At 35.2% G+C, this 13,429-nt stretch overlaps 1 protein-coding gene across 1 annotated transcript in view; it reads left to right on the forward strand.

Moving 5' to 3' along the window:
* The window catches only part of LOC149797379 (uncharacterized), a 137,415-nt gene that overhangs the window by 40,789 nt on the left and 83,197 nt on the right, over positions 1-13,429 (forward strand). The window lies entirely within an intron of this gene.

The following is a 13,429-nucleotide window of genomic DNA, read 5'->3' on the forward strand; positions in this document are numbered from 1 at the left end:
TATTATGCTGTATTATCGAGATTTCAGTGTGCCATATTGTGATTCTGAAATATAACTTTGTTTGGAGATTAGATTTTTTAAAACTAACTTGTCCCAGATTTTTTTGTACAACATGAATTGCAGCAAAGTAAATGTGTTTCCTGCTCAAAAGCCATCATGAACCATGAGAATTTTCATTAGCAAAACTTTAACCCACTTAACAAAGATTCTAAATGACATTCACCTTGTCCTATCAATGCATATGTGCAAACTCACCACATACCTATCAAATGTACACATGTATATAGTTCAACTGAGGGAGTCAGTAATAATTGCAAGCAATACCTCCTATACCCTTTGAAAGGTCTGAGTGTGAAGTCAACTCAAACAATCACTAGAAAGGTTTTGAAGCTATGGCAATTGAAATAACTTTAACCTAAAAACCTAATAATGTATTCACTTGCAGATCTGGATGGCAATTACTTAACAGAGTGATTAACTTTGTCTCAACTCTGTGAAACCATAAAATAACTTTCAAAAGACTTCCTGGCTAGTTATATGGAGTAAGGAGAGGAAATGATGGCAGCTGTATATTATCAATTATCAAGTTGTATTTTTATAAAGTGTTAGTCACCTTTTAGAGCTGGAAACTCTTCCCAGTTGTCAACACTGTAACTGCCTTGACCATCATCTAAAGGGAACCATGTAGGATCACCTGCATCACTATCAAATATTAAAACAAATTCAAGTTAAATATGTAAACCATTTGAGATTGGAAGCTTAAAGGAAGACCAATAATAACCTTCAGGAGCAGTGCCTTTGACTTACTAACACAGAAGGAAGAAAATATTGAATCTGATGCAACTGCTATTGTAGAAAAAATATTAAGAAGATCTTATTCAGAAATTTCAAACTGGAAAGCTTCTAACTAACTAGTTCTAGGACCTATCTCAGAATCCAAGAATCCAATCCCAATTATGCTTCTGGATTTTAAGGCTTTTTTGTTACACTGTTCTAAGCAAATTTGAGGGATGTCTTTTCTTTAGACTAGACCCCCCCCCCCCCCCCCGAATAAAAGCACGCAGCGTTAACACATGAATTTTAAAAATCATTTTACGACATTCCTCAACAAGACATAATTGTGTAAAAACAAAATTAGGACACATTTAATACCACCCCTCATAAGGTCACTGACAGTAGGACAAACCAAATACTATATGCCTTGTGGTAAACCACGTACACACAAATCTATCTGAATTTGGCTGAATTCTTAGGGCTAGTAATATACAAGACTGTTTCCCGTAAAATACATACATTTTAAGTTAGGTACTATAAAGCGTCTTTTACTATTCATATCTGTACATACAGTTGTCACTTGACCCAACTCTGTAAACTGAAATTATCAGTACAGAAAGTTCACATACAATGAAGTATTAGGTCTTGGAATAAAAGAATAAGAATAAAATCACTTTCAACAAAAACTGATATAATTAACTAACTTTAAATTGTCTTTTTATATCCTCCCCATCTACTTAACATTCACTCAATCCAAAAACATTTTACAAAGGAACTGGAAATGGGGATTTTCTAACAAACCAGGTGCTAGGGCCTTCTCTTGATCCAGGAAGCCAATTAATCTCTTGTATGGGCTTCTTCTTACACAATTCTGAGTCAGATTCACGACACAAGGACAAAAGCCTACAGGTGGCATTACTTCAGAGGCATGTAAAAATTGATAAATTTCATTGGATTAGTTGATTAAACACTGATTAAAAGGATGCACAAATGACACAAAAGAGAGCACTGTGTTTCACTTCCAATAAGCAGACTCAACCTTTCCAAATAAAATATATCGACGATAACAGAGCTTGACTGATATTATTCTAATAAAACTCTATATCAAACCTGACTTAAATTTTTTGAAGAATTTCTTTAAAAAAAAATTCCATTGGAAACAGTTATTTTTATGTATTAAAAGTCAAACACGAACCAAAAATATTAGTAAAATATATTATACAAATGTTTATGTTAGAACTTGGCCTAGATATTGTCATAAAACTCCCCAACAAATCTGGTTAAAACTGGTTCTTTTTCAAATGCTATTACAATGAAAAGGAATTCCATACAGAGGCATGGACAAGTTTAACACTCAATGGTCCCTCTTCAGTACATGGGAGGTTGCAGTGACAAACGAAATGTTGTATGAATCATTGTACAATATTCCTGAACAGACTTACTTGTGCATATGTAAACAAAATGAACCCTGGCCAAGTCATACAAAAAGACTTATTAAAAATGGTACAAAGCGCTGTCTCACTAGGTGTTCAGCGTCGGCCTGGTATCAGGATAAGGTGATTGGGTGGGACATTATGCTACATGTCTGAGGCATGATGCCCGAGTGCTAGGCATCACTATGAACTGTCCCACTGCAGTCATTGTAAAGCTACGTTAATAAGCCAAGTCACACACACACACACCCCTCTCTTTGCCATCCGTTACTGTGGCACTGCGCTCTTTTGTATATAGACTAAGAGTATGCTTTTAGGTGACATATCAGTCCCTCTATCTGCCTATCACAATACTTTAACTGATCAAGCCGTCATACTATAGATTGATCTGAAGAAGAACAAAAAACCACTATACTTTGGATACGTGGAAGCACTGATTCATTTTTCCAGGATTCAGTCGAAATAACAGGACAGTTGCTGTAATCACTATTGTGTGTATCTATTTTTAGTTGCATCGATTCACCTAGGTAAAGCTTACCGCTCCTGCAGTGGCTGACTGCGAGAGTTGATAAACAAATTATATAAGAAAGGCTCTCGAGACAAAGTTACGAAACAGCCATTGCCAGGTTAAATCCTTCCAGGGCTCTATGCAGTAAAAATATTAAAGTTTATTAAAAAATATTAATGGATTATTTACGTATCTAGGAAGGTAAAAAAAATAGCACTCTATATAAATTTTAAGTTTCAAACTGCAATCAGTTCATGCATTAGTGCCCGCATATTAAATCAAATCTCCATAGTCATTCTTCTACATATAGTAACCATTATTGAAATCATATTTCCCTAATTTGAAGTCGATGTTTCCTACTCCGTGGCAACTCACATTTGTCCTGGAACTGCAGAGAGAAAGACATAAACCTCTCATCCATCCGTTTATTCATTTACCAATGAATAGATCCAAAGACCGAAAGACCGAAGCATTGATCTATTCATCCTACCCATCACTGCATGCATTTTTTATATTTGCAGTGGAATATTTGTTGATACCTCCTAACATTCGATCTGGAAATAACAATCTCTTATATTTAAACAAAATCTGTTTGATTTTGTAATTAAAGGTGATTAGGTTTTATCAAATTTTGTCTTTTTGTGTTGGAAGACAAAATGGCGAGTCGAAAGCTTTGATAGTTTAATGCGCCTCTTCTCAAATTGTTGGAGATCATAGTTGCATCTGAAATAAAATGTGTATATTTGTCGGGGTGCGGGCGACCTCTATAGCTAAGGGCACGATATTACAGGGTCAGGGATCTTACTGTAGGAGTAAGAAGATCAAATGGGAACATATAATTACACGGAAAGCTCATTTCTCCATGCCAGATCCTCAAGAACACCAAAAGACTTCGCTAGTTTATCATGTGCCCTTGTTACTACAGATCTGTTGTTGTAGAGCCTCTTGCAACTGAAATGGTAAAATGGATCTCTTCATTCCATTCCACGTACGCATAGCTATTGAGTTGAATATAAGATGAATTTTGTCAGACGATATATATTAGATATTCACATTTGGTATGTAAATCAAAATTTGTAATATTTTATACTTGAGTCTTAAATGATAAGTTAGAGAACATTTACGCAACATCACGTATGCCAAAATTTCACTTTATTTCAATAATTAAGTTTGGACCACGCAAGTAGGATATAGCATAAGTGTTTCAGAAACTGCAGAGGTTTCGTCTATTACCGTGATATTCCTTTTCTGTTATTTAAATTGAAACTACTAACCTGCCCTTGAAATAATGAATATGGAAGGTTAACAGAACAATATTTAGTAACTTCAGTTGTTTCCATGTGTCAGTAATGTCGACATTAACTATTCTGATTTTTATCTGTAATTTCATGAATACTGAATCTTTCGTATTCTTAAAATAATCATGCTCGAGGTCCATAAATAAATTTTTCTTTAAAGTGACAATATATAAATAAATAAATCAATAAATAAATGTTTGGTGATATGTTGTTCTCTAACTTGTTGCATTTCATGCCTGGTGCATTTCTCCTTTTCCAGCACAGTCTGTTAGGAAAAGTAAGCCAGGTCTGTCAACTCTTTGTTCTTATAAATCTTCATCTGTAGGCTTATTATCTACCTTTTTGTGTCGTTCTTCATTTATGCTTCTAGTTATTCAATTTTCATCTGCAGTATTTCCTGACACTTCTTCAGCTTCTCATGGTACGTAAGGCATTTTTTAAAAATAGGGTTATATGACATATCCGATAATTGAAAATCATATTACTAAGTTATCCATCTTTTTTTTATAACCTTTCAACAATAGCAACACCCAAGAAAGAATTATTTACTATCCAAAATGGATATTTAGATAAAGAATAAATGTGTCCAAAGAAAACAAATCTTACTGTTATGTAGACCTGTAATCAAGGTTATTATTACCCACCCTTTATATGACATTAACCTTGCTTTGGAAGCATTCAAGATGGAAGTGAGTTTATCTTTTGAAAGATATTAAAATTGCGAATTTAAAAAGGTTATATAAGGTAGTTGAACAAGTTATCCTCTCTTACTGTCTAAAATGGACAGTAACTTCTCTCTCTCTCTCTCTCTCTCTCTCTCTGAGACCACCAGTGTATAATTATATTCCACATGATGAACATTTCTTCATGATGATTGACGCATAACTTTAAAATCTTTTTATGAATATACCTGATTTTTCCTTACCCCCATGTCGAAAGTAAGAATGCTTTATGTGTTCTGTTCAGCAACGTGACGAGTATGATTTACTCTTACATTCGTGCTACCCTATATAGACAGTTGCCTGATGAGATCCATGTGATGTTTAACCGCTGCCTCTAACAAACATAAAATGAACTTTATATTCTATAGCTTCTTTTTGATAATTACAATTTGAAAGACTTCATATTTTACCTGCATTATGACCCAAATATTCAACGACAGACCAGAAACATGCAGATGAGTAAAGACGCTTTCATCGCTGCTCCATTCAGATGTACTTCATCTGGTATTCACACAGATAAATCCAGTCCATAATCAAAATATTTAGTAGAACCGACCAAGATACCAAATTCCATTCATTCAAGACCAATGAAAACGTTGTTGGAATGCCCATTTCTTCACAATATGGCTCTAAATTTCAACTTTAAGTTGATCGAAACGAAATTCTTTTTAAAGTGATGACGAGCGCGCGACTAAATTCAAAGTTATGTGCGTAGTAATGAAAATTACCAAGATACTGCAATAACAAGCAATGAAAACAATTGAAACTGTAAAGATACAGTAATAGCAACTACAACTACAATAAGAATAATATCTGTCAAGATATTGCAATAATATGCAATGAAACTGTCAATTTACTACAATAATAGGTAATTTAGATTGTCAAGATAGTGTAATAAAAATTATAACTGTAAAGATACTGCAATAACATGTAATTACAGCAGTTAAGAGACTGTAATAACAAGGAAAGAAATTTTTATTCATGTCTGTACATGACATTTACAACTGTAAAGTCGATTCTTTTTTACCAAATAAGTAAACTTAATTAATCCCAATAAGCAAGATAGTCATATGCTCGTATTTCACATATACATACAAAGCTATACACGTTTTTAAAAATTAAATTGAACTTAATTCACATTTCAACAGAACATCACGCATTTAACATACAAAAAAAAAATAACGCGTGATAAATCACTCACACTTTGATGTTCGTGTTAAGATTGACAGGATTTAGTGCACTTGCGTTGTTGTTGTTGCCTCGTCAGTCTTTTAGAGTTCGACAACAAAGACTTTTAAAAGGCAAAGGCCTCGTTTAATGCTGGTAGTCCTGTAAAAAGGCATTCGTAAAATAAAGCTTATAGTCAAAAACTGAAGGCAGGACATCGCAAGTCCAGGAAAAAATGTGTGATGTAAATACATATGCCATAAAATAACAAGGTACAACGATAACTAATTCCATTGAGTCCTTCAAAACAAAGGCATATATACTCACGGAAGGTATTAGGACTGTAAGTTTGCAGCCCTGAGTTAGCATTTAAAAATTGTATGATTTATTTTAGATTCGTGAAAAAGATTATTTAACATAATTGTTTGTTTGTTTATTTGTTTGTTTTATTTTTTGGGAGGTGTTGGTATTTTAAGACCATGAAAGATAATCTAGTTCATAGTGTAACATAACACTAAATTTCACTTAGTATAAAACAAAAGGAAATTCGGCATCTTTGCACAGCAAAAATATTTTTGCTCAGGCAGCGGTAAGCGTTTTCTATTGATACAGTAAATTTTGGGTTTAGCATTAACTTTCGAAGTTTTTATGTTGAAAACATTGAATATATGTTAAACCTTAAGCAACAACAACAGTCGCCTGTTCATGCCTTTACACATATAGAATAGTTACACCTCTCTATCCTTTTTACTAGCTAAAAATTCAGATATAAGAATTTTCTCCATTTTGTACTTTGTTTCCCAGTCCATAGTCACAGTAACACAAAATCGATTTTAATGTCACATGTCAAGTTATATTGTGCCGTCATGATATTGTTATGTATGATCCGCCCACAACAGAAGAATTTGGTTAAGTTAAGCCAAGTGTGAGCCCCTATCTCTCTAAAGAAGGAAAAGATGACGATTTTAATGATGACAAAAAAGAGAGAGGGAAAATATACGATTTTGCTGCTGCTTATGATCTCAATGAAAATGATGATAACATTGCTTCCAGTTATAACATCGATGCTAATAATAATAATAACACTAATAAATAATGACAGGAACAACAGCAACACTACAACTTCAAATCATAATAATGAAGTAGAAGATAATGACGAGGAGGAGCAGGACTACGACAACGACTATGATTAATCGTTTATTCATTATATCTTCAATTTCCCCCACGCCTGATGTGAACATAACAGTTATTGTGTTTGAACGCAGGATACTTCTTTGATCTGAAGACCATCTAGCCAAAGCATGACTCCATTTCCGCTACACGGTCCTGTTGATTTATTTTCTGTATATACTATTCGGTTTTTGTTTCCTCATAATATGATTTAAATTTATGCATCCATCTATTCTCATAGAACTCTGTTCTTCGCCTCTGCAATTACTGAACTTTAAAACATTTTAAGAGGTTTCGATTAAGTTAACATAGATAAGTTGTTGTTTTTGTCGATGTTTTATTCTATCATTATTCTTTGTCTTGAGGCTGAGATAAAACATTATACAGATTACAACATAAATATGCATCATCGATTTATTCAACCAAAGTTGCTTGAAAAATAAAAAGTCTTTGTGAAATACACAATATGGCTAACAGAAACATTCGTTCTAATTTTCAACTTTACATCTGCACATGCAAGAGAGAGAGTGAGAGAGAGAACATTCGTACGCGTATTCTGCAGCAAAGATATTACTATATTTTGTCAGAAAGCGAATAGTCATTGCCAATAAGGCGAGTTTCCTGCCATAAATGATCTAATCCAGCCAAATAATATTGCTCTGATCCAGGGATATTTGCTTGACCGAGCAGTATATATCCCTGGCACGATTCCACTAGAAGTCATAATTTTGCCCTAAATTTCCAAAGACTTCTCTACAACTTTGGTTATAAATTAGAAAGCCCGACCTGTCCATTCTATACATAAATTTTTCGCTAATCAATGCAAGACCACAGATCTCAAAATTCGCCAAATATCTATCAACCGCACGTCTGCATGGTTTCTCTTCATCAACTTAACGTACCGTCAGCAGTTCACGCCGTAGAAACTATAGAACTATCCTCTAACACAGGGAACTATTTTTCCTGCACCACCTTAGGCCAGGCAATTCATGGTTTCAAGGCACATTTCGCCAGTACAACTGCGTCACATTTGCCACCATGGCGACATAAACGGTATCTGCCGAGTCCCTTGTTTATTCTTTTGTGTAATTTACCGGTCTCCTGCTGTAAATACTGCCACTGCAGTCACACAACCAATGTACACCATTAGGTTTTAATAGGGACTATATTACTCCAGGGACACCCATGCGGTTTGACCTGAATTCACTAAAAGTCAACAGTGGCATCATGGAAACTCACTAACACTTTACTCCTTGACATTTGCTCCTACTCAATGGCTAATAATTTAGGCAAAGGAATGTTTCCATTGCATCGAGTTCCAATAATCAAACAAGTAATCACACAAATCTAAGAATTCCTTAAAATGGGGAGCTATAACCGAATGCGCATACCGTATATACTTGCGTATAAGCCCGTGCGCGTATAAGCCGAACCCCAAAATGAAGTAGTAAAACTGTTATAAAGTGCATGACCCGCGTATAAGCCGACCCATAATTTCTAGACTACCAGTACATTACAAGATGCACAAAGTGAGTTCTGAATACATTTAATTCAGCAAATCACATTATTAAATAAAATGAAAGTAAGAAAGCTAATTTATATGTTGAAATAAAAACAATTCTAAAGTGTTAAGTCTTAATGGAAATTTAATTAATCCTCATTCTAAAATCATGAATTATAAAAGTTCTATCACTTTTAGAATCCTTCAAAATCTTGCTCTGTATCAGACTCGCCAAACAGTTCACGAAACTCGGCTTCTGTTACGGGCATGCTTTCATCATATACGTCGTCATTGTCATCATGGTCATCCGATAGTGTGATTCAATTGACCAAAATATGATTGGTTTCAGCGTGGACATTATTCAAGCATTGTGACAGTTTATAACTTTGAGCAGAAACCATGTCCACAACTATATCTCATTAAACAATACATCTGATTAGTAAAGTCATTGGCATTGTACAACAAAACAAACCTATCAGAGATCTCGGAAACTGTTAATTACGCGTATTTGGACGCCAATTTTTTGATCTGGGACGCAGACAATCCCTGAGGCGGGAGTCCTCCATACGCATGTTATAGGTGTGCGGCAAATTTCAAAGACTTGCCAGTCCTGCTTCAGCCATCTGCTTTGTGGGAAAATGTGATGATTAATTAGCTGTGCTGATATTTACGATGACAGAATTCAGTGACTATACATACATGTTGCCATTATAAGAGTACATCAAAAAGAACATGATGCAATAGCTGTGCGGCAAGATCAAAGGCTTTGTTTGACTCGCGGCCGGATGCAAAAATGTACTGATATTTACAGTCATTGATTTCAGAGTCAGAAAGACCCAAAGATGTACATGTGGTCATTTATAAAAGTACATCAAATAAACAACTTGAGCTTTCGTTACTGTGTTCATTTCCGAATGTATCGGAATAAGTAGTGCACGAGAATCAAGACATGTTGAGACTTAGACAAAATTCCATTCGTAATTTGGATAAGTATTTTGGGGTTAAACGGCAAACTTACGAAGATTGTAACGAGATTCAGAAGAGTGCTAAAGTTGCTAGCATTGATAGTTCGGATAGGACAGTAGCCAATTGTAAGAAAGTGTGTGATGCCTAGCTTAGTGTTTGGAATAAGTCATGACTTGGATTGACGAAATTCAGTATCACTGATGGACGAACAAGAGCTATTTAAGAGGTACACTGATTGACCATACTTTTTTTTAAAATGCAGCTCGCCTTAGCCGGGTTAGTTCTAGTGTTGTAGCAAAATGTATTCTTTAATACATCAGTAGCTAGGCCTAGTTTTGATATTAGTTACGTTGACAAACAAATTCTTACCCATTCACAAGCATATGTTTTGATAGCTGATTGACCATTAACCCTTTTCCGAGTAAGGTAGCAACTATCAATTTCCTGCATGATACCCTTTAATGATAAAACATACAAACTTGTGTTTTAAGATCAGAATCGGTGATTATTAACTGCCTCGTGTACACTATTTCGTTATAAAATTAGTTTGAATTTCTAAGTGAACCATTCGGCCTAACGGGAAATAATGACGGACTTCACTAAGTCTGGGATGTACCAGTTTATTAGATTGTCTGTTTTCTAAACCATCGGGCAACTATTTTCAGAAAAATATACAGATCATTGAAAGCAAAGCCAAGGTATTATTTTATTAAAGATTTAACTTCAGATTGAAAATTATGTAGGTCAGAAAACGTATCGGACAATGCTTTGTTGTGGAATTCGCGAGAAGCGCTTTAAGGTCTAATCTGTTTTCCGACCTGAGACGTATTTGCGAAAATAGTGGGGAAAAAAACAGCAAATAAGATGCTATTTAATAATTGCCTAAAATTACTACAAGGACGTAGACAAATAAATAAGCCAAAAAAATTGCGATAATGTCAATGGACCATTTGTAATGAAGTTACATTATAGTGAGTGATATCATTACGAAAACCTCTCCTTCTAAAACTAGATGCACATACGTTTATGTTGATTCAGTAGGAAAGAAGGGACTGCAACTTTTGATGGTGGGATTCCTATTTTTACCAAAATGGGAGTCGTGGACTCCTAGTTTTAAAATCCTAGCGAGATCTCTGCATATTATCCCCGAAGCATTTACCACAGATTAAGCATATGGTAGCTATTGTACAACGCTCAACTGCTAACAAACCACTTTGCTTTACTAATAACTAAACAACAGTAGTATATAAACTATGGCTGCCGATTACTTCTAAAACACTTGTCAAAGAAATTCCACAAATTATATTGTTTTACAATTATTCACGCTGACTCGTATATTGCCCTGTTATTTACCCTTCCTCAGCATGTGCGCAACAAACCCCTATGGAGCCTCTCGATATTGTTCCTTTAAGACTATCGTACATGTATTTCTACTCTCGATCAAAATGCTTGTCGTATATACCTTCAGTATCGTAATTCTTTTATCTTTTTACGTAGATTCTTTTCATATTTACACTGAAATAAGCTAGCGTGCATTTGTACGATACCGTAGAGTTCAATGATTACTGATTAGCTGAGGGTTAAATACTTGACTGGAGATTACTAATATGGCGGTTCTTTTGGAAAATACACGCACCACCATGGCTCAAAGAACACATATGGCTGCATTTTCTGGTGGATGGACATCTGTCAAATAGACGTCAATGCGTTAAAACATGTTTTTCATTCATTATCCTACCACTTAAGTAAGAAATAAAATATTTGTTTCACTTCACGACAGCACAAATCTTATGACCCATGTGGCATCATTAGGCATGTGATCTCATCTTCGACGATCGACAGAAACAATAAATACTAAAAATCGAGGGAAAAACGCATTAAAAAATTTCAGACTTGGACCTTGGCCCGCAGATAATCCGACCTCCCTTCTTCCAGGCCTTATTTTTTTCCTAAATTTTTCGGCTTATACGCGAGTATATACGGTACTCCAAATTTATTACGATATGATCTCCAAAGCGATGGGTTAGTCCGAAGTGTGTTATGCCGTACCAAAGTCTAATTGCAGGACAGTCAATCAATAAATTCATTTGTCCGTCAATAACAACAAGATATATATTTAAAAAATAATGTAATCGTCCTAAAGACCAGATGTAGTCGAAACCCTTATAGAGGTTACAGTTACTTAATAATACGTGATATAGATTTGATTTTGACGTAGCTTTAACAATCTTTCAGCCATATCGCTATGGTGTCTGCAGCGTGGCAGTTTATAGTGATGTCTATCATTGGGGCATTACGCCACATACATGTAGCATGATGTCACACACAGTCACAATATTGTTACACCAGGCCAACTAAGTCATAACACTAACCTCCTAATGCTGAGCGCCTAGCGAGGCAGCTGTTAGTACCATTGTCATGTCTTTGTTATGGCTCTGCCTGGGTTCTAACCCGCAACCTCCCGCATATGAGGCTGACGCTCAAACCACTAGGCCACCTGAGCGGTCGTACCGATTGTTAAGACTGGGTTAGATGTGCAAATATGTCCTTGTTGGTCATAATGTACAAATGTACATGGTCTCCGTGATTTTGTCAAATAGTGTGCGTCCTTAGTTGGTATGGAATATACAGAAAATTTGTGTAAATGTGTGCGTCCTCGCTTGCATTGCTAAATGTCATATTCCTTAGAATTGATAATACAGTTTCCTCCTTGATACAACACCATTTCCTATTAATGTACTGCCTCAAACAGTATTTGATTTTGCTCTAACATCGCCAGAACAAATGTCCTCGGTACGCGGTTCCATACACAAGTCCTCTATATCCACCAAATACAAGAATGTGTGTGTGTGCCATCTCACAACAATATATGCAGTGTGACAGTTTATAGTGCTAGCTAGCACTAGAACATCATGCCACAGACACAGGGGCTACTTTTAAAAAATTAGGAGTTTCCGTCAGTGAATTGAGGGCTCGGTGTCTAGCATGTAGCAATATAACACAATTGAAGACATGAGTCTGTACCCCTTGATAGTTCAGACCCTGCCAGTTTATCCTAATTTCGTCTGGTAATTTCCAACTTAAGTCAGTCATAATCAAGAATAGTTCCATTTTCAAAACAGCTAGACATACTTCGCTCAGTTTGTGATGTATTGTAAAAATGTAAGAATTGTTCACTGATTTTGACGCCAGGATAAGTACAGAAAAGGAATTGCCGTTCGGATAGTATTGGATTTCACCAGACTGCAGTAAATATCGTTAAAGTACACTGTAATGCGTTCTAGTTGGTGGTAGATTCAAATCATTTTGATTTGGTAAATTTAGTTCTGATTGCTGGTTACATTGTGCTGATTGCTGGTTACATTGTTGCACCATACACTGTTAATCATTTAAAAAGACCTATATGACAATTCATGTCAGTATTTACTGTAGTCACCTAAACTGTTATCAATTTGTTATTGTCTGCTTGTATTTAGCGCTGTCATACTTTTGCCATATGACTGGTAGGACTATTGCCTGATTTCTTTTCCGCTTCATGTTTTTCGCATTACAGCCCCTTGTCATTGTTACAATTATTATTATTATTATTATTATTATTATTATTAAATCTTTACTGTATTTCGTTTGCATAGCATGTGCTTTGTCTGTTTTGCTTGCTATCTTTCCTGCAAGGGAGTTTATGTCAGTACATATCATGTTGAGAATATATTGATGTATTCTTTCTATGCAATTTGTATTACTCTTCTGTTTGAGTTCTTTCTTGCGAAAGCATTTCATGTGTTTTGATGCCAACCTGAGTAAAATTATGTACCTATTCATAGAAAATGTAAACATGTTGGAAAGTTTTAAATTTCTAATTTATTTAAAGGCCCCTTTACACCAAGAGGAAG

This window comes from Sinohyriopsis cumingii, chromosome 6 (genome assembly GCF_028554795.1).
Source record: "Sinohyriopsis cumingii isolate HCF-2022 chromosome 6, ASM2855479v2, whole genome shotgun sequence".
NCBI lineage: Eukaryota > Metazoa > Mollusca > Bivalvia > Unionida > Unionidae > Sinohyriopsis > Sinohyriopsis cumingii.